Consider the following 22,405-nt stretch of genomic DNA (forward strand, 5'->3'; position numbering starts at 1 on the left):
ATTAGCTACCACACACATTTGCTTAGCAGGGAATCATAAAAGAAGAGGCTGCAGAGAAAGGATTTTCAGGGGACTATGCTGTGGTTCCTAAAACCCGTTTAGCAGGGAGTAAAAGGCAAAATGAAATGTTTCTTTGCCCTTATTGCTTCTACTGTTTTTCAAGTAAGGACCAGCCACATTTCTGCCTTGTTTAAAGATGGTGCATGAACTACCAGAAAACTATAATGGCTGTATTTCATTCCATTTGGAAATGACCTTGCTACAGAGGGCTTAAAATATATCAAAATATGCATTTCTACCAACCTTAAGAGATATTGTTCTTAAATAATTTGGTTGTGATGGAGATAATAGGAAAATTATTTAAATCTTTGATTTTTCAAAGGTATATTTGACTATTATTCTGCCTTTCTACATCAAGAATTCATATAAAAGTAGTATGTTGAATGGATTGTTCAGGAAAGAAGGTCAGTTTGTTTTATTTCAACAGCATTCAAACAACTAAGCTGATATGACTTCTGTCCCATTACAAGGAAAGAGATATTTTAGGCTCTTTTTTTGTCTCTAGTGGCTTTTTGGTGGTGTCTTTTTGCTTGTTTGTTTGTTTGGTTTGTTTTTCTTTTGAAGTGCCATGGACTTTATTCCTTTATAAACTTTGAAAAAACATTTGAAAACACTAAATACACTTGGCAATTACATACAGCAATTTGATACTGTTATTAGGATTTGGACCCTCAGGGTTGATCAAAAATGCCATAAATAAAGCCCAAAATAAAAATCCTGTATAAATTCACTTGAACCTTAGATTTGTTCCAAAAACTGTGATGTGCTCTGTTTTTACCAGGTAATTTTCTCCCCAGTAAAAAATAATGCCTGTGAAACTCTTGCTTTATGAGGGATCAGGTGCCTTCTCTCTAGCTGTTGCCATAAAGCATGGCCTGTTGATTACATGACCTAGCTGCAAGGTGTCACCCAGAGGGCAGTTGTCTGTTCTGCAACCTTCCTTTAGACTACACTAATACTCACATGACCTCCCAGTCCATGGTTTTAGATATCATGCATGAAACCAAAAACCTTGTGTTTTAGGACTAGTTGTCAGTTTACTGTGTGAATCATAGTCCTGGAAAACAGGACTATCCTTTTCGTAATAGACCAGATTTTCAGAGGATTAAGAAATAATGGAATATGCCATTCTATTCTGTCAGAATGTTTGAAAGCAGCCTTGGGTGCAAATTCACATCCATGTTGTATATTTTTTCCAGTGTTAGTGGAAGTTTTAAAGTGTCATCAAGTAAATGAGCCTCTGGTCTTTGGGTCAAGCTGAATGTTTTGCTTAGATCATTTTGTAGCTTTCTATTTTTTATCTCATTTTTTCATTGTCTCATGCAGAGATGTTGAGCTGCTAACTTTTTGAAAGAAGAGTATTCTTGTTCTATTGTCGATTTCCCTATGTCTTTGCACAACAGATTTTCAGCCTCACTGGGCTGGCACCAATTGCAAGAATATGTTACTCACTTTTTTTTTTTTTTTTTTTTTAAACCATGTGCTTTCTCAGGAGTTTTCAAGCTTGCAAGACTATGAAACTATGAAAATGAAAAAGATTGGGAGTTTTGGGCTGCATTGAACATACTCTTCATGGCTTATGCTCTCTGAAAGTCATGCACAATCAGGTTTCAGACAGTGCTCAAATATATCTAGAGTCAGTATTACTCCATTATCAGCTGTTATGGTCCCAGGGCTGGGAGAAGGAGGCCACATCTTTTTGCTCATGCAGACATCTTAAAATGTTGGCTATTGTGGGATTTCATTTAAATCACTCTGTGGAAGAACAGGCAGCCTAGAAAAATAGATTTGTTTTGTCCATTGACAAATTACATTTTTGTCAATTTCTCTGGGAACTTTTGACCCACTGCTGCTGTTGCTCTTGCAAAAGTGGATGAGTGCTCTCATGTAGGCATTTTCTAGACCATTACACCAGAAGTCAAGAGAAATGTGGGGAGGAGTAAATTCTGCTTTCACATTGGAATAAGATTGATGATTCAGACCAGTGCTTTCAAGCTCAGAGTTCTTTGTAAGGGGCAGGACCGTATTCATACTGTCACGGTGACAGCAATGGGGATCTGCCCACTTACAGGGGGATATATGGCAGCACAAGGTCCTAATCCTCAGCACCTGAATTGTCCACCTGGAAAAAGTTTAGATGTTCAAAGTCCAGCACTGATTTTCTCCTGAGTTCCCATTACCACCAGACTGTGGCATGGTTGGCAGATAAATAAAGCACAGTGGGTGTGTATTAAAGAGCCTTCCCTCGTGACAGAGATGTTCCAGTCCCTTAACAACCATAGTGGCCCTTCACCGAACTCTGTCCAGTAGCTCTGTATATCTCTCGTATTGGGGAGCCCAAGACTGGATGCTCATTTCTCATGTTTAATTCCCATCTTTAAGTCTTTTGTTTACATATATGGTATGAACATATTATTTTTTCTCATGTGTGTGCGCCCACATTGTTTTGGGAGTAAATCAAAATATCCTCATGGAAAATCCCAAAATTTCCAAGGAAAGTATAGTTTTTGTTGTGGCTTAAAAAACAAAAACCCAGACTAATTCTAGCTTAAACACTGAATCTTTGTAAACAAGAACCAGTGTATATAACGGGCAAACGTCTCAATTTTTACAAAACCTGTACTGCTGCTAGAAATGAATGCTGGATGATTTGATGAGCATGTGATGTTATACTGCAGTAGTTTGAATCAATGAAAAAAGTTCTTGTAATTTTCTAGGCATCTAGATTAAGCATAAATGTTCATCCCCTTTTTGGTCTAGATACAGTAATGCTTATTTCCATCTGATAGGAACTCTTTGAACAGTTGTTGTAACTTTTGGGAAAAAAATCCTCTTCAGACTCTCCAATGGTATCTTCAACAGCCAATAATTAATTTTTTGGAGTGAAAATCATTGTAATGGAATTGACCTTTCCCCGTAGCAATAGGTTCAATCACTTCCATCTGTCAAAATCTCTTTGCAGGGTTTTAATTAATGGTGAAAAATGTTTGCTCGCCATGTCAATGAGATATTGAGAATACCTGAATGCTTCACAGTGTTCTGGCAATACAAAATCAAACAAACAAACAAAAAAACCCTCCAAGATGAGGACAAAATTCCTGGGGCAAAATCTGGAAAGCAGTAGAACCTCTAACTTCTCCCAGTTGATCTTGAAGCCAGAAAATAATGAAAAATCATCAATCTTGCTCAGCAGGCTAGGAACTGATGAATCCAGCTTTCCAAAGGGAAGTTTTGCAGCAACATGGCCACCTTCTTTCAGAGAGCTGTGTGAATTACACGCATATGATAATGTCTTAATTTTGTTTTTATTTATATATATATATATATTTTTTTTTTTGCTACCCACATCCTAAAACTTCCAGTGTTAGCAGAAGTAGAAACTGGACTGCTGCCACAGAATTGTAGTCAGATCTATATTCAATATTAGGCAGCTCAGAGCCTCCCTGTATCTTGTTGCCTTTTAAGCAATGTATGTTTTCTCTGGAGGGAAGGTACAAACTCAGGGATAACTCGCATCTTCCTCTTGAGCAGCTGACCAGCTGAGCATTAGCTGGGATATAACATGCTCATGCAGAGTAAGCATGAAGATCACTGCTTACACACCACACCTCCAGGGCTGGCAGGGCACCACAAAGCAGGAAGAATGTGTAGTGTGCTCAGCACCACGTGTTTTCACTGTCTTTGTGAAAATTCCAGGAAAGAAAAATTCTTCCCTAGATTCTTGAATATGGCAGGTCACTTCCATGGACAATGGCAGGTATATTCTGTGTGTCTGCCTTCAATGTTTTGTTTCTGCATATCAACATTTAAATGAAAATGTAATCTCTCCCTGGCTTACAATTCTGTTCTGCAGAGCAGATCGTATGACTTACGGTTATTGTAATATCAGATGCTGCTACCCAGGCTTCTACAGTATTTCAATATTGTTGCATTTAAGCTAAGACTACTTAGACTTTCACAGCTGCTTATAAACATGGCTCAAATAAGAGTTGTTACAGGTGTCATCTACACAAGTAGAAATATATTTCCAAGACACTACACTACATAACACTACAGTGAGTCTGAACCCCCGCAGTGGTTCAGCAATACTCAGAGGCAGCTATCACTGTATGTACTGAACGTTGTCACCGTGTGAAAGCACAACAGTTATAATATACTCAGCTTTCAGGTGTGGTTGGTGCTTTCACTTCTTTCTCATTATCCCTGCTAATATTCTTTGTTCTCAACTTCGGGCATGTTACAGCAGGCTCAGCCATTGCTGCTAAAAGGTGGCTGTGCACTGCATTTGTATCTCAGTTCACAAAAGTCAAGCTGATAGTGTAACAAGACAGTGAGGAGGGTTTAGTTCAGACCCAATTTTAGTTATTGAGCAAATAGCAGCAATGCTGCCAGCCTTCATTACATCGCAGAGACAGATGGTCTGGACTGAGAGACCAGCAATTAATGTACAATGTGTTCTTTGTTGGCACTTACCACAAAGGGATTTTTTGTGTGTATAAACTGTCGTGTTCTTAAAGCTTATTTTGTTTTGTGACACTAGAGTCTGTATGGAGCTGGAGGGAAATAACTCCATGTAGACATTAAGTGGAGGAGTTGTCCTCTTTTTCTCAGCTTTCATTCAATGTAGTAATGATTGAGCATCATTTTTAAATTTTGAAATACTTTTGTTATCGTAGTCAAACCTCCATGACATATCATCTACATTGAAATCAGTTCTCTGCCTTCTAGTATTCCTGTTAAATTGGGAATTTTAAAATTCCCATCAGAAATATTTCTCCTTCCTGCATGGTAAGTAGAAATTTAAGACACTGGAGAGAATGCATGCATTTGATCCAGATGCTTGCTTGAGTGAGTACTGGTAAAGTTTATACTCTAATGTTATATACCAGCTGAGAGTTTGGCACTTTTTATTTTTATTTATTTATGTATTTATTTATTTATTATCATTATTCCCCAGTTCTATTACTGGAACCCTCATTTATACAATAAGTAGAATCCAACACCAAATGATCCAGAAGTATGACTCAAAGCCATGCCTGGTTCCTTGACTACGCTTTAACTGTATTAAAGCCTGAATGCAAGTTCTTTTGGTTACAGCTGTGTAATTCGTGATTCATTTCACAAGCCTGCAAATTAAGACATACATAAGCAACTCTCCAGGATTCCCACTGATGCTATAATGCCTTCAGACATGAGTCTTCCTTTTTGCCAGATTTGGACCATAATTTGAAGCGGAAGTGGTAGTCTGCAAAATCCTTTCTGCGTTAATACTCCTGCCTGTTACTTGATAGTATCAATTCCTTGAGTGAAGTTGGAAGTTTTTTAATTCTGCCTTTTAGGTACTAAGGACTTATTTGATTAGGATAGCAAACCTCAGATATTGAGGAGATAAATATGTGATCAGAGTCTGCATCATGAGCAGGAGATAAAATAATGTTCTATGATAATTTTTCTGACATTTTTCCCTTTCCATCCAACCTTTTTTTTTTTTTAAAAAAAAAAAATGTATTATATGCAGTAGGGAAGGACATGCAGATAAAAAAATGGACTGTAATTATAAGCTATTATAGATAAAAGTCTTTTTTTCCATTCAATAAGGCAAATTTCCCTGTGCAGATTTTTCAACAACGCAGAGAGATGCCTCTTCTCTTATATCACCTTTATTTGCACTGACTTTTGTATGAAAAAAATGCTGTTAATTCAAGTAAGAATGACTCTTTTATAAACATTTGTTGTGCAATCCTCATATTACATTATGTGGCGTTGCACTAGAAGTGTTCTTCCTGGTATCAAGCATTTTTCAACTACAGTTCCTCTCTTTCAGTTTATGGCTATCTTTCTAAACTACTGTGATCATTGTATAATAAACAGAGAAACATATTTAAGTACCCAGTGTTAGCAGATGCTGCTGATATGGTGGCTTTTTCTGGCATTGTCTGTATCTTCAATTTTTTTTTCTTTAAATTAACAGCTCAAGAAATTCTCAACTCTTCTTCTGGTGTATTTTGTGATTCTCTGGGGGAAAAAAAAAAAAAAAGAAAAAAAAAAAGAAAAAAAAAGTGCCTAAATGCCAGGCATATGTTACTACAGTGGTGTTCTTCAGCTTGTGTCATAGCATTCATTGTTTCATAGAGATGCTTTTTTTTTTTTTTTTTGTCTAGGAACTCTTTCTTGTATTTTTTCTATTTTTAGTTTTATTTTTTTTTGCTTCTAGCCCTTTCTCCAGAATTACTTCATACAGAACTCTAGCTGCTAAGAAAGCATTTAAATTCGAGTAACAATTTTCCCATTATGTCCTCACTTGCTGTTCTGTTTTTTAGTAGCCTGAAATAAGAAATAAGCCCAACAGCATGAGAATTACCTAGGTCGAGCTGCTCTGTTTCAGCCAGCAGCATATTCCATCCCTTCATCCTCCATACCACAGTGAACAATAGCTGCAAAGCAGCAGTGCTGGGATCTTCTGATACTTAGAATACAATTGTGTGATCGTAATGAATCAATGTATAATGCATTAATCAGTGCCTGCAACTATCTCATATATCAAGCAGAATATATTTTTCACATTTTATATATGGAGAAAAAGGAGGTAAAAGAAGCATTGACTCATAAACCTGTCCAAGCTATCATCACAGATACCTCAATGAACATAAGCATTTGTCTTTACTCTCCTTCTATGTTATGGAAATATTTATGGTTCTGTGCAGCCCCTGACTTAAGACACAAATTCAGGGCTGCTGTATTATGGTTGTTTGCAAAGGAGTCTTCTAGAGCTAATATTATCTACAAGGTTTCAAAGGCACTGACTGTGTTTCCTGCATATGGAGTAGAAAACATCTGGCCTAGCAATAAACTGCCTGGGGAGACATCCACATTTATGAACAATAACTGTATTTTAAAGTATTTCCCTTCATTCCAGAATCCAAAGCCCATGAAAATATTAATCACACTGCACAATCCTCTGAAAACATTTGCTAAATGAAAAGTTTTCTTTTCTATGCAGAATGAGCTTTTAACTGCCTTTATTGGGGCTAAATCCCTTTCACTTGGATGTTCAGTAGAGCACAAGGCAGTGAGAAATTGAATAGGAAGTGTCTTTTCCTCTCTAATGGCACTTCAGGCATTAGTCTGTCTTTAACCTTTTGATCTTCAGCCCACACTACTCAGTGATTTTGATACTGAATCGCAGATTGATTTCAGTGTTTAAAACATATGGATTTATTTTGCATAAAGAAGTTAGAAGTTGTCATTGGAGTGGTTCATTCCCAAAACAAAGCAAAGCAGAATGCCTAATTTTAAAGAGCTTTGACTTCATTCCTTTGGTAGAATAGGGCTGTTTCCCACATTGCAGATCTCTCCTAAATCAGCAGGAACATGCTAAGCCTGATTTGAGTGGATATGATGGGAGAAGCCAAACTGAGAATGTTAGCAAGCACATAGTGATCTGTGTATAATGTCAAACCACCTGGTTAATATGGAATGAAGACAACAGGGACTTTCAGGTTAAATTGCCCTTTTCCCCAGGTTTAGTGAGCTTTCTGTCTGCTTTTAATGAACAATGAAATTAACTTGAAATGTGTGGATTCTGCTTAGGAGTACAGGCTTGTCCTTTTCCCATCCTTTGTAGGTTATTTGCAGTTACTATTTGCTATTACTTATATTAACTACTGATCACCTCTAGCTCCTTGTTGTGTTCTCCCAGAATCTCACAGAAATCAAAACCAAACTGGCTTAATGATTTCATATTAGGATTCAAACTCTCTTCTTATGCCTAGGGCAGTCAGCAAAGAACAAGATCTCTCTGGATTATCTGGATGACTGAGAATCACTTTCTCATTACAGACTAATTTGCTATGTTGGAATCTCAATATATGCTGTTTCACCACTGCTTTATGTAGTAGTTGGCAGGAACTTCAACTCAGCTCTTGCCACTTGGAGCCTCATTGATAAAGGCAGCAAGTCGGTGTGAGGAACAGAGCTCAGCTCTGGACCCTGCCATGCTGCAGCCCAAGCCTGAGGAGTTGGATGTGGGCAACCTTCTGGGTGTCTATACGTAGTACACAAGGTATCTACTGAAGACCCTGCAAGGAAGGAGGAGGGAGAGGGGGGGAGAGAGCAGCTGGATACAGAACCTATGAATTCTTGCAGCAGTCATGAGCCATCTGTGGGAAAAAAGAAAACACTTATTTTAAAATTCCACAATATTTAGCATTAAATTTTTATTTAGTTCAGGAGTAATTTAGCATTTTTAATAAAATTATGAATTTCAACTGACTTTTAAAATGCAATCTATTATCTAAAAAAAAAAAATCCACCTTTTTAGAAGAATGAGTTTTTGTCTAGAATGTTTAATTTTATTCAGGTAAAAATTTTAAGGCCAATGTTTTCAGCTCTGTACTGTCACTTCGCAAAGTCTTAATGCAAGACCCAAACTTGGGCTTCTGTAAGTTTAGAAAGATAATCAGGACTGAAAACTATATTAAGCCTTCCTCAAACAAGAATAGACAACTTTTACATTGATTTAGAGCCCATACCTAACACTTCATAAATAAACAGAACTGGCTTTTTTTAAAAGATATTTTAGACCACTTTAATAACATCAGACATGGTTTTGTGATTAGTGTAAGAAATGGATTTTTCTGCAGCTTGGAAGCTGCTGCTACTAACAGAGGTGACTTAACTCTGTGAAGACAGGCAGTAGAATCATAGAATCATAGTACATCCCGAGTTGGAGGGGACACACAAGGATCATCAAGTCCAACTCCTGGCTCCACACAGGACCACCCCAAAATCAAACCACGTGTGTGAGAGTGTTGTCCAAACCCACCTTGAACTCCAGCAGGCCTGGTGCCATGACCACTGTCCTGGGGAGCCTGTTCCAGTGCCTTACGACTCTCTTGGTACAGAAACTTTTCCTAACTCCCATCCCAACCATCCCCTGTCCCAGCTCCATGCTGTTCCCTCAGGTTCTGTCGCTGTCCCCAGAGAGCAGAGCTCAGCACCTGCCCCTCTGCTCCCCTCCTGAGGGAGCTGCAGGCCGCCATGAGGCCTCCCCTCAGCCTGCTCTGCTCTGGGCTGAACAAACCAAGGAACCTCAGCCATTCCTCATGCATCATACAAAGGCCCTTCAGGCCTTTCACCATCTTTGCTGCCCCCCTTTGGACACTCTCCAATAGTTTTATGTCCTTTTCATAGTGTGGCACCCAAAGCTGCACACAGCACTCGAGGTGAGGCCGCCCCAGCACAGAGCAGGGCAGGACAATCCCTCCCCTCAGCCGGCTGGCAGAGCTGTGCCTGAGGCACCCCAGGGCACAGTTGACCCTGCTGGCTGCCAGGGCACACTGCTGCCTCATATTCACCCGAACAAAGCTATATTCCTAACAAATACAGTGCAAAGCAAAGCTAATTCTTGCAGACCACAATTTAGCTCCATTTTATTTTGTACCACACGTGGTCAGGCTTCCTAAAATGGAAGTCAGGAACTGCGACTGTGTTCAAGCTCCTGCCTGACTGGGGCTTTGTTTTCTCAGTATGGGGAATGAGCATAAAGGCCTCCTGTCAGCTAGGTGTGGTGTTAACATATCCAGCAAGAAATGAAATTCCTATAATCCTGTAACAAAGCTGTTGCTTTGGTCTAATCTGGTATAGGTGTATGGGGAGTACAGATGAAGATTACTGTATCTTTCTTGGATACACATATTTGGATAAAGCACTGAAATTCTTTAATATGATCTGTTTTATTTTAAGATAATTCCAACCTGAATCTGTCTGGGAGAGGCAAGCTTTCCAAGGATTTTTTTCTGTCTCTCTTTTACAATTTACCTTCTCAAGGTAATTTACCTTCTCATTCCCACAAGTGAAGCTCTGGCAAGGTGCAATAAAAGGAAAGAGGAGGAAGAAGGGATTAACCCAGGCCCTGCATGGGATGGGACAAGGAAGCCACAAGAATGAGAGCAATCTTGAGGGTCCACATATGCTGGACAGGATTTGTTTAGCTAGATGTGATACTTCATTAAAATATATGTATATATCATGCTGAGGAGGAAATTTGGAATGTGACTCCTGATTGCCTGATGCCTGGCAGTGTGATACAAAGACTGTACTGTGTTTTCAGTGACAATGTGCAGATAGGTTTTTGAATTCCTAGTATGTGATATACTTGTTTAGCTGTTTTGGAAAGCTGTTAGGCATTATGGCAGCAGCAAAAGTGGTCTCATAAAATTGTCTGCAGTAATTTCTACTGATTTGGCTGCAAGCTACTTAAAATGATTATTTGAAAGTGTTTTTGTGTTTGTTTTTGTTGCTAGTGATTTTTTTTCTTAATATGTAAACATATAATGTAACTTAATGGCTATGAGCAATTTTTTTTTATTTTATTTATTTATTTATTTTTTTTTGAGAGAGAGAGAAAGAATAAGGAATACTGTAGGGTTAGTAACATTAGTAAATTTCCTCAAACCCCAAAAATTCTTACAAGCTTGGCCACTTAAAAACAGTTAAAATTTTAAACAATATCTTAAAGTGCATGGTCATTAAAAAGATAGAGGGCGTGTCAGACATGATTTAGTGCTTTTTGAATGTCAGATACAACAATACAAGTATTTTAATTTCTGTGGCATTTTAAAGAAGGTAACTTTGCAATTTTATTGCAGGATGTAATGTGCAATTGTTAAAACATCATCAAACTGATTGCTTTATTTGATTTAAAATGTCATATTCAGTACGGTGTTTTTCACTCATTAACATTAAGCTCAGGGAACCATATGTTAAAACAATCTTGTCTATTGAATGAGTATACTCAGTTAAATAATACGAGACGGAAAAATGTGAGACTTTCTACTAAACATTTTAATCTCCATTTTTAAAATCCTCTAAAATTCATTAGGACAAACCTAATCCTGCAAATGGTAAATCATTCTATTTATAGATTGCATGGCATTTTGATATTAAAATGCGTAAAATCTGCCAATAGTTTAGAAATGAGGCATCAGCAAAGAGGATTATTGGTCTACCTAAATAATAATACAACCATTAAGAGGATAACATTTTCCAATTGCAATTACATGCCTTAATTTTAAAGAAGCTATCATTTACAATAATTTGGCAGATTCAGTCCATATTTCTTTCACAAATTTATTTCTTCATTATGCCTCAAAACAAATTTATGGTGCATTTATGTTTGTGAAGATAATTTGCTTAGTTTATTGTGAATGGAAATCAGTAATTACATACAATCTCATTTTCTACAGACATAAAGTTAATTCATGGTAGTAATTTTACACTGAATATTAGCCTGTGTTAGTTATGATGAAAATGTTACTGTGGCAAATGCTCTATTACAGTATAATTTCCTTGGACTTGTTGAAAAGGAAATAGTGACTTAGTAAACACCACTTAAGTCATTGATTTTGTGATAATTTGGGGCGATTCTAAAGATTTATTAATGATTATGGGGAAAATCCTCATCTGGCCCTAAAATCAGAACTTTTTTTTTGTTTTTGGTGAGTGGGGAATGGAAGCCTATTAAAGGAAAAATAAACATTCAAGAAGCCTAGCAGTATATAGCAGTATATATGCCCAAGCAGATGCTGGAAGTAGCTCTTTGATGCTGCTGATGAAAGCAGTAGATCCAGTTCTCCAAGGAATTTGAATGGAATCCCATGCTTTAGAGACCTAAAATTGGGCAAAGCTTAGTAAGATGTCTGGAGTTAGTAATTCAGTATTAACTTCTATGACATTTTTTTTGTTATAACCATTTTTTTCAGTCACGTGGTGTCTAAGGCTAGATCTTTTATGACAAGTTTTGTCTTGTATCTGTGAAGTGTGAGACAAAAACAAATTACTAATTTCCCCCCCTTTGAAACACAAAAAGTCTTTGGGGAAGGAGGAATAGAGGAAGGAATAGAGGCTTTGTTTGATAGCATTATAGAGCTTATGAACTGATAGTCTCGCCTTTTTATGTCTTGGTGTCCACTGGTGAAACTTTATTGTCTTGTGGAGTGATAGAGCTAAGCTGTCATCTTCCTGCTCTGTCCTGCCTTACACTGAAGCAAGTAGCTCATTAAGAGTTGCTGCAGGAATTATGATTTCCTGGTTTTGGAAAAGAGTAAAATAAGGATAATGTGCTGTTCTGGAACTAATTTCCATGGGGATTAGGTAATGCTAAATAGTCATAGTCTTCCAAATATGATGCTAGGAGAAAGCTTGTGTTCTCCCAGCTGAACAGAAGGAACACAAATCTGTCATTAGCCTTTATATCACAGAATATATAAAAATGTTAAACACAGTAAAATATCTGCCATCTCATTAAAAGTAAATGAGGTTTGGCAAACTCTGAATGTGTAGAATAAGACTATTACAAAAGTGTTTATGCTGTTAAGAACAAATTAGATATTGCATTATTAAAGGAATCTTTGATCTCAAGAACTATGGCAAGTAGTGCCTTATGTAATCCGTAAGTTGCCCTTGCACTTGATTTATGGAAGTAAGTAAACATTTAAGCCTAACTTGCACTTAAAATGAAAGCTCATGAAGTTCTAGTGGCTTTTGAAAAAGTTGATTTTCAGGTACCGATGTAGTTGTAATAAAGTATTTCTGACATATAATAATGCTGTCAAAAAAGACAAATTCCAGGGTCAGTAGTTTCCAAAATGATGAGTGTTTGGTTTTGTTTGTTTCTTTGTTTCTTTGATTGTTTTTGCTTGCTTTGCCTTTTAACTACCCTACTCTGCATTGTCTCAGTTAATTGTCATGATTAAATATCAAATATGAGGAGGGCAGAGGGGTATTGAGATGATGTGTGATGTTCACAAGTGAGAGTTCACTACTGACAGGTTACTGACAGGCTGCAGCTGGACCTATCACTGTGTGGAAAGTCTGTATGTATGTGTCAAATATATGTTAAAAAAAATAAATAAATCTGTATTCTGTAAAAGGAAATGCGCAAAATTAATTCTCAAAGCTTCATATCTGGGCAGATGTTAAATGGATAAAGAGCCTCTATTAAGGCCTGGCAAAACCCATGAAACATCAAAAAATACTGCTCTTTTTAAAGGAATTTTAAAAATTTGTATGCTATGGCTTTTGGGATCAATATGCAATGAATTCACTTTTGGAAAACCTGAGTTCTATTTTTAGCTTAAAAACCGGTCTCTTTTACTTTGAATGAAGATAATGGTTTTTATTTTCTTTTTTTTCTTTTTCTTTTTTTTTATTTTTCTATTCCTGGTCTTGCATTTTTTGTGTACTATGTATAAGAAGGTTTTATGGTACAGACAATCCTGTGATAGGTTCATGCTGTTCTTATCTGACTGACTCATTGATTTTGTTTGGAACTTCTAAGTGCTCCTGAAATACAAATTATTAAGAACGATCGTTATATTTTGTATCTTTGCATTCTCTTCCAGTAAGTTCTTAAAACCTTTAAATCATGTACAAATATGCATATCACCTAGCACAAGGAGTCCTAATGTTGGTTAAATTATGTTTTAGCAGCGGAAATAAATAGTACCAGTAAGCATTTGCTTTATAACCTTGCATTTGGGCACTGCATTAAACTGAGTAAGAAATTATACCCTTGGATCAGTTGTTGAGTTCTATAAGATAATGAATTTTCATCAGCAGCAACAAGTTTCCGACATTCTATTGTCTGTCTTGTGAGTCTTCCCTTTGTGCTTAGAACAGGAGACTGTAGGAGAGGCATGGATGCTGAAGGGAAATACCTTTAAACTGTGCCCTCGACCAATTGCTGTGGAAGTGTTAAACCTGACAATTAAAATAATGAATACCTAGCTTGGTGGAATCAAAGTGAAGGCTTAAAAAAGAACAACAAACAACCCTATGTCAGAAAATTTGTCTTATAAGGGTCTGTGTGTGTATCCATAAAAAAGCACACTGAGATATTTTTCAGTTTCAGATTCCTGATAAGTTTTGTATTTTGCCAGTGGGAATGAATTCCACAGTGTATAATATTCTGCTTCATTTCTAGGGGAAATATTGAGGTGGCAGATGTCAGTCTGTTTCTTAAATCTTCACAGTCAGTGGCCTTTTTTCATCCAGACTCATGTATTGCTGCATATTCAGAGCTTTTAAGAAGCAAGGTTGCCTTTTGAAAGGAATTTTATCTATATAAATATATATATTTAGTAAAAAGATAGTTAAAACATTATGTAAATCAGAACATGTCAAGGGGAAGATGAAAGCAACTGGAGACTGCAACATGTCATTCCAGAATAACTTTTTGTTCGAAGAAATACTTTTATTATTAGTTCAAAATTAACTCAGAAGTGAGTATTACTTTGAAGAAAGGCTACATGGACTTTGAAACGATACAGTAGAGCATCAAAACAGTTACAGTAATGGGTTGTGATTATATGGACTTTAACAGAGCTAGATATTGCTAATAAAGTAGATCTTTCAAATACAGTCTGATTTTTTTTTAACAATTACAGAATAGCCTTCATGTAAGTGAAAAGTAGTTCAAGAGAAACAAAATGAGGCTTATTCCACCTCTGCAGTGATCAAAAGATTTAACATTCTGAAGTATTCATTTCACCTTCTTTAAAAAAAAAAAAAAGGGAGAAAAACTCTGTAGAATGATTGAAATTAATTTTTTAGGCTATTAACTTAAAAAATGGAATCATGGCATAAAGCTCATTTACTCTTTCTTCTCATTCTCAAATAAAGTGCTGTGACTTCTATTAAGGTAGTTTTTCATTGTTGTTTTTGTTGTTGCTGTAAAAAAAGCTGTTGCTTTCTGATGCCACCCTAATTTCTCTGAACTGTAAGAAACTGGAAATACTCTACTGAGCCATTACTGGGTTGTTTTCATAGTTATTGAACTCGCTGGAGTTCTCTCATCTGTTTCATTTCCATGTTGTCTGTTGAGGTTAGTTTCATTTGTTAGCAAGCTGTGCTGTATTGCTGTAGTACCTAGTAACCTTAGTCATGGATCAATGTGCTAAACAATGAACAATCAGGAACAAATGGATGGGCTGTGCCCAGAGAGTTTCCAATCCAAGTGCTTAAAATGCATAATTTAGCTGGTGTTAAATGTGTCCTACAAAATATGTTACATGGCAAAGCCGGACAGATTAATGACAGAAATTCCTGTTGAACATTACTAAATACACAGAAGCCACACCTTTCTCCAGGAGTCCATGGACTCAACACAAATGATTGAAGGCTAAAAGAAAGTCTGGGGAAAGCACCACATATGCTTGCCCTCTTCTTATCCTTTTTTGAGAGGCTTCAGTCTAACTGGATCTTTTGTTTGACCCGATACAGTTGTTGTTGTGTTCTTATGTTGCTCTACTTGAAAGATATTCTTGTAATGAAGTCATTCACAAAGGCAATGTTTTTATTTATTTATTTTTTTTTTTTGATGTAGTGAATCAGAGTACTGCAGAAAAAGACAAAATCATTCCTGTTAGTTCAAAGAGTAGCTGTGTGCCAAAAGAACAGCTTCAGCTCTAGGTACACAGAAGTCTTGCTGCCTCACAGCCACTTCAGCTTTCATTAGTTTATTGATTGCTTCCAACTGTTGCAGAATTTTTTTTTTTTTTTTTTTTTTTTAACTGGAGACCTAAGCATTGTGAAATGGTTGTTTGATTACTAGCAGTTTAGGGATTCTGGTGGCTAGCAAAATGAGCAACTCTAACGTTGGGACTTCTGTATTATAAAGGGAGGAAGGGGATCTAAGACAAGCATGTGCAGAGCTGTTCCCCAAACACACAGGGAGCCGGTGTGACTGTGGTGTTACTCGAGACACTCATTCACTCGTTATATAATTATTTAAAGCAAAGTAGAAAACTGGCACCAGGGGAGAACCTGATGCCCACATATTCATTAAGACTTAAGATGTTTTTATGGGAGGTTATGAACTAACAGCTTCCCTGTCCAGAAGGTGGATGTACACTTGGATCTTTAGTAGCTAATATTTTAGCTACTGTACCACTCCTTTTATTAGGCTTTATTAGCCTTAGTGAGGAGTTAGGTACACACCGAGCTTACCAAGTGATTGAAACCCATGGATGGCAAAGCTGAATATGTATGGTGTTGGGCAGTCCTAGCGGCTGTGCAATACCAGGACTTGTTATGCCTTTGCTCATCAACAAAAAACATTTTACAGATGACCAGCAGAAGCTTGAGGTCTGTTTGTGTGGCACAGTGTGTTGCTGAGGAGGAATGCTAGCTAGCGCTGAAGGAGCTGCAGCACTAGAGCTGGTGTATCTGCCCTGCTGACGTGCTGTGCCTGAGCAGAAATGGACCAAGCTTGGGTAGCTCTTCAAAGCAACACATTCTACTATGTCACTAAACTCTAGGGGACTTTATTACTCTCAGAGTTAGAAAGGGAATTTGCAAATGGTAGACGGGTATAAATATTGAAATTTGGAACTTAGGCACCCAAATCCTGCCTTCTTGATCCGGTCTGTTGCTGAGATGCGAGCCTATCTGAATGGCAGTTTCAGAATTACTGTTACAAGCCTGCTATTGTTTTTCCTACTCTTACAGTGCCTGCAAACTTTCCCTGAAGGTGGACAGGTTTCCTGCAGGTCACAGGCACATTAAAAAAAAAAAAAAAAGTGGAAAATATTTTTTTCTGTTGTTTAGTTTTTGTTTGTTTTTCTGTTCGAAGTTATGGTATAGGCCAAAATTTTTCTAAAGCTGGTAAACTCTCTGACCTGCAAATTTCTAGCTAAACATTGGTCATATGTAACATTTGCAGACCAGATTACAAGTGGGTAAAAGATACTGGCTGGTTTTGTGCTAGAACTCATCTTAGGAGTATGTGAAATACCTGGAAGAGAAATCCCAGTGTGATTTGGGGGTCTGTCTAAATACTGTACTAATGGAAATACTCATCAACTGATTAGGGCTACTAGTTTCTAAAATTAGTAGACTACACTCCGTGCCTTCCCCCTGCTACAGTTTATTCAGGTTAGTTAAGTGCTGTTCATTGATCTCTTCCAGTCCCAGTGCTTCCCTTTCCTGTATGTGTACACATGCAGGAGCTAATATCGGAGGCTAGGGATATTCCCTTCCCACGTCACATGAATTATGTGCAACATCTTTGTGCCAGCCTGAGAATTACAGGCTGCCATGGTATAAATCCTTTGAACATCGCTACACCAGTTAGGTGTTTTAGTGAGACTAAAGTGAGTCTCTGATGGCTGATACGATCCTTATGATATGATTGTGATTTCTCCACAGAATATAAATATGTTTCCTAATTAGAGCTAAGACTATAAATAGTCCATTATCCTTCAGTTTTTGCCAGTCCGTTCTTCTGGAGAATAATAAAGGGACATCAAAAAAACAGTATCAACAAATGAATACATAACAGTATATTAAATAGCCCACAGCAAAATGCTAGGTAAATACGAGCAGAGAACTACCAGGTGAGGCTGAAGACTGTGGCATTTGGTGCTGATGGTACTGCACCATTTAGGCAATCATGGGAGCTGCTTGGCTGGTGAGCGGCAGCAGGACTGATGATCAGATGCGGGTCGTGCAGCTGGTGCTCTGGCAGCCGTGTGTGGTGATCCCAGGCACGTCTTCTCTGGTCCTCTCTCTCTCTGTGAGTTGTAAGTTCTGGAAAGTAAGCATTGTTCCCCAGGATGTACTTAGACATTAGATGAGCTTAGTCTCCAGTGGGTAAGCCCTGTCTGCAATGCATGCTATTATTTAATGTTTGTCTTGGCTATTTGAGACCTCTGCCCTAGAGAAACTGCCCAAACATAATTCTCCAGGGGAAAATTAACATGTACACTTACATTTCATAATGTGTTTTTGTTGAAAGTCCATATGCCGCTTCCATAGCAAAAGTGGGTTATTGTTAGAGTGGACATGAAGTCACTACTTGTGTGCAGGAGTGTCTTTGTTGTTCTCAGCTGAGATGGAGGATGAGTCCTTCAGAGCAACAGTCTGGGCATCACGCTGCAGCTCTTGGTTCAGTGGGATGCATCCAGGAGACCTGAGGAAAGAACACTAGTATGTGAAGCATGGAGCTCTACCTATGGTTTTCTTTCTAGATTTCTAGTCACTAAAATATTATGTGAAAATAAAGAGAATAAAGGAAACAACATTTAGCTAGTTATGACTCACTCTTTGCTCTGTCAGGATATAAAGAAATGGCAGGATACTGTATTTCAATCTCAGTAGTGCGAATTGTGAATACTCCTCTCATCTTTATTTGTGCTGCTGGAGACTTTTTCAAGACTCTTCCTTGCTGAATCACACGGACAGAGACATATCTTCTTTGTCTGGGAGTCTCAGTCTTGGCACAAAGTTTATAAACCTTCTGCCCGAGGACTGGGAGCCTTCAATCTCCACAATGGTGCTCTAATGTTGCTATTTACTGTAATAGGCAGGGAGCCAGAAGACTCCTGTCTCGTAATGGTAAAATGAACTCTCTGTAACTGAGTATCGATACAAAATATGCAATAAACATCTTCATCCTCCCCTCCATTTTGAAGAAGTTTCTGGCAAAGAAAGAGGCAAGATTTTCAATATTTTCCCCTCTCCTTATGGAGTCACATCATCAGTGCCAAGATCTTTCTGCAGTATCAGAGGTTCATCTGTGTCTAACAGGGATGGAATAAGTACAGATATTCAGAGGAATTCACACTCTAGTTCATCTCTAAGCATTTGCACCTCTCAGATCTTTGAACAGAGTATTTGGCCCACATGCAAGAAAAATCTCTGTAAAGTCATTATAACTTCAATGAAAAATGCAAATAAAAAGATAAAGCCCTGAAAATCTTTTCTTGTTTTAGTCATTGTTTAGTCATCTTTATTATTTCATTCTATAATACATTTTTATAGAGGAATATCCTGCTTAATAGACTTTCAGAAGCTATAACTATTAACCTGAAAAAAAAGCAGAATAACACAGTGTTTAGATTTTGGCATAGAAATTTGATGCCACTTACTTAAAGGCAAGTCAGGATAAGCAAAGAAAAAAAAGAGTTCAAAATACAGAATTGGGAAGAGGACTATAGTGTCAGGGCTTCGTGCAATAGTGCTTGCCAAAGCACTCTCTTTATGTTTCTTTCTGTTGTGTATTGTGCTTCTTGGATGTCTTCCAAAAGATGGACATTTTCCCATGGGTGGCCAATCAGAATTTATTTTGGTGCTTTCATTACAAACCTACCTCCCAATTTAGAAAATACTTCAGCCCCTTTGCATTGCAGCCTCTGATTTTACAAAGACTCATTTATCATAGTTTTCCTAACAAACAACTGAATTGATCTCAGACTGAATGTGTTTAATTTGTGTTAACTCTCATAACTATTTGTGTGATAGTGCAAATTAGATAATGGAGCTGCTTTGAAGTGAAGGCCTCTTCTCAAGAGCTTTGAAAGCTGGGCTTAATCCTACCCACCTGAGTTTGGTGAGGTCATGTACAACTTCAGAGGTATCAAACTGTATTTTATGGGAAACTTCTGTGAGCAGAATCCTACCTTGAATGGAGAGGCCAGCACAATAGACCCAGAAGTTCTCAGTGAAATTACTGAGAGAAGCTGGAAACTGTTATGAACTTCTTAGAAGTTCTGATTTGATTGCAAAGTAAAATCTCAAATGCCTGTGCATGCAAACCATTAACACTGAGAAATCAATGGATTATTCTGTGTGGAAAGCAGCTTCTTGTTAAAAAACAAACAAACAAACAAACAAACAAAAAAGGAGACAGAGGAAAAATAAAAGAGTAAAAGGGGCTTATTTTGCTTTTTATGTGGGAATAATTTAAACATCTTCATTTTTTTTCCCCAAAAAAATTCTAATAAATGATTCAGTTTTGAACTGACAAAACAAAAGGAAATGAGAAAATGGAGTGTGGGGTTGACTTCATAATGCATGAATTCAAAATATAAGATTTTCATTTTGTTTAGATTCCTTCACTAGCATAAGAAGTAGATGTACATAAAGTATTTTCCCTAAATTGCAAGCAGAAGTCTTGCTTATATGATGGTGCTTCTTTATTTACTGGCAACCTTTTCAGGTATGTGAATCAAAAGTGATAGTCTCTCTTCCTCCAGGGGACAAATTTCAGTGCTGTCTCATGCCCTAATTGAAGTGAATTTTGCTGGTATCAGCTCACTTCCTAGTAACTCTAGTCCATATTAGATATGACTACAAAAAAAAAGGGGGGAGGGGGGTAAAAATTGACAGCATCTGATAGTGAGAGTCCCTGGAATTGAATTAGCTCCTCAGACAGGACTGAGGTCATTGCTTGGACAGTGGAACAAAATCAGTTTATTTAGTGGCCTTTCACAGTAGCTGTATGTGAAAGCCAAAAAGTCTCTGAGCTTCTTATTCAGCTGTGTCAGTGTCAGAGCAGAGATGCACGAAACATTGGCGTAAATAAATGCTATCCATAATGGATATTAACTGTACTAAGGCTTGTTTTCAGAATGATAGAGCTTTGATTTTTTTTTTTTTTTGTATTATCATTATTATTATTATTATTTTCGGGTGGTGGTGGTTTGTGATACCGTGATTTGAAAGGAGACACTAATGACTCCTGAGTTCTTTTGAGTTATTCCTTGCTAATAGAAATTATCTTGGAGCCTTAATTCACTCTGCCATCTGTTTTCCATAGGTTTTAGGATCAGAATTAAACCAGAAGATATTGTTAAGGTAATGTACCTTCAGGACAAGGCAGATGCATTTTCTGCTTTAAGAATTAGTAGTTGAAATGGAGAAAAACTCTTAATGTTAACCATCTAACTCTGACTCTCATGGAAGATCCAAATTCATCTTGTCCTTCTTCATGTTGGGGAAGGAGCAGCGTTCTCTTTTTATTGTTTTTCCACATCTGTTAACAGCTTCATATAATGACAATTGAATGGTCTATTATTTTGTACAGGGCTTAGCAAGTTGTTTTACCTAAATAGCTCCCAGTAGTTTGTAGCCTTAGAAGAGGTTTTTATCTTGATTTAAGCTTCTAACCCTAAGAATATGATTCAGGTCTTTAAAATACTACAGGTTATATTCCTTCTTTTACCTTATTTTTGATCTAACATGCAAAACCAAAAAAAAAGCATACAAAACCAAACCAAACCAAAACAAAACAAAAAAAAGACAAGACAAACCTTCAAGTGTGGGACCAATCTGCTGTATTTAGGTATTGTAGAAATGGTATATACAGTTATTATACTGTTTTGCCTACCTAATAATTTACTACCTCTATTCATATCTATAATTAATTTATAGTCTCTTTGGTATACTTGGAATATGACATATTTTTATTTGATGCTATCCATATGGCAAAAATATTGACATGTTTTTGCGTACTAGCTAAAAGTGAAGCAGTCAGGTAAAACTCTACCAATAATGCAGTTTGCTAGTAACTTGTTGAAGTCTTAAAATTAGTCTTCCTTTGAGCCTGATAAGAAACAGGCTATTACCAGTGTGAAGTTTGTAGCATAAAACAATGATTGTCTGGTCTGTGGTGTACTACCAAAGTGGAAGTGTCAGAACATGAGATTTTGTGAAGTATTTGCCTTGCAAAGAATACATTCTTCGGGGAAATACTTAATTAGGAAAAAACTTATTGATAGTGAAATGTGAACCAGGCAATACTGATCTAGCATTTTGGTAGCCCTGGTGCTATAATAAAACTGCTCTTATGTAATTACCTGCTCGGTTAATTTCAGACAAGTATTTTTGATGCAAACCCAAATATTCTTATTGTTCTCAAAACGTGTGAAAACCCTGTCTCCACTGATGCTTGAATTCCCTTCTGTCCACTTATACCTCATATCAAGGCAATAATGCAGTCTAGGATTTAGTTCCAAGCCTTGTTCTTTTAATCTCCTTTCCAAGTGCATTGAGAAAAAAAGCAATAGCCAGTGTTTAATTATCTTCTGCACCAGTAGCTCTGCCCTTGGCGAGCAGAGGATTATTTGTCTCACGTCAGCAAGCCAGTGGATTCTCCATGCGCTCCCTGACCCACTTGCTGAGGATCTGCAATGACAACACAAGCAGAGGACCAGGACAGTGTTCTGTAAGAAGAAGGTGATGGCATTGCTAGCACTAGTGCAGAAACAGGGAGTGCTACTTTCTCACGTTTTTGTTAAGCTCAGGAGGCCAGCACAATTGCAGGAACAAGGGGAGAAATATCATAGCATCCACTCATCTTAACTGTAACACTCTGACCTGGAGGGCTTTTCTGCTGTGTCTGACCTTTGTTAAACTGGTTTTAGCTAATGTCTTTGGGATATTGGCAAATGAAGTGTTCGTGCTGCACTTTGTATTTTTAATATTTAAAAGTAAGTATTTTGCACTGAGAAATGCTACTCCCCTGGCTGTTGCAGTGCTGGTAGTGAAATTAATTTAGTTCAAG

Source organism: Netta rufina (genome assembly GCF_964035555.1).
Source record: "Netta rufina genome assembly, chromosome: 13".
Lineage (NCBI taxonomy): Eukaryota > Metazoa > Chordata > Aves > Anseriformes > Anatidae > Netta > Netta rufina.